Source organism: Myotis davidii, unplaced genomic scaffold, assembly GCF_000327345.1.
Source record: "Myotis davidii unplaced genomic scaffold, ASM32734v1 scaffold663, whole genome shotgun sequence".
Taxonomy (NCBI): domain Eukaryota; kingdom Metazoa; phylum Chordata; class Mammalia; order Chiroptera; family Vespertilionidae; genus Myotis; species Myotis davidii.
The window spans coordinates 1,806,825-1,807,343 of NW_006295816.1; the positions used below are offsets into that span (position 1 = coordinate 1,806,825).

At 62.8% G+C, this 519-nt stretch overlaps 1 protein-coding gene across 1 annotated transcript in view; it reads right to left on the minus strand.

The window, feature by feature from the left end:
- CDHR4 (cadherin related family member 4) overlaps positions 1 to 519 on the minus strand; it is a 7,723-nt gene that overhangs the window by 718 nt on the left and 6,486 nt on the right. The gene's annotated exons all lie outside the window — the stretch shown is intronic.

Below are 519 nucleotides of genomic sequence, written 5' to 3' on the forward strand. Positions count from 1 at the left end.
TAGTGTTATGATAATGCTCCATCTCCCCCCTCACTTTTCCTGAAAACATCACCCGATTCCTAGAGGACCTTGAAGGCACCAGTGTTTACAGATCCCAACTCAAAGACACTGCCTGCCGGCGGGGCGGGGGGGGGGGGGGGGGGGGGGGGGGGGGGGGGGGGGGGTGTCAGAGAGGAGACACTGCTGGCCCAGCAGCACTGTCCCTCCCCCAGGTCCCTGGGCGGGATGCCCCCTTCTGCTGGATCCAACCTGCCCCCCCACCCCCACCCCCTTTCTCAGAAAATTCTTTGAGGTCGAGCTCAAATGCGCAGGAAGCACCCTTGGAGTCCCCAAAACTGGACCCTAGGTCCCCTGAACCAGGGCCAGATCACTGCGCCACAATTCATGGGCAACCGTGGAGCCTCCCCACCTCCCCGCCCCGCCCCCACGGGCAGGAACCAGAGCTGAGTCCACTATTTCCCGGGCCCACGGGTGTTTGACAAACGTTGGCTGAAAGGTGAGTGGGGATGGGAACAGCCC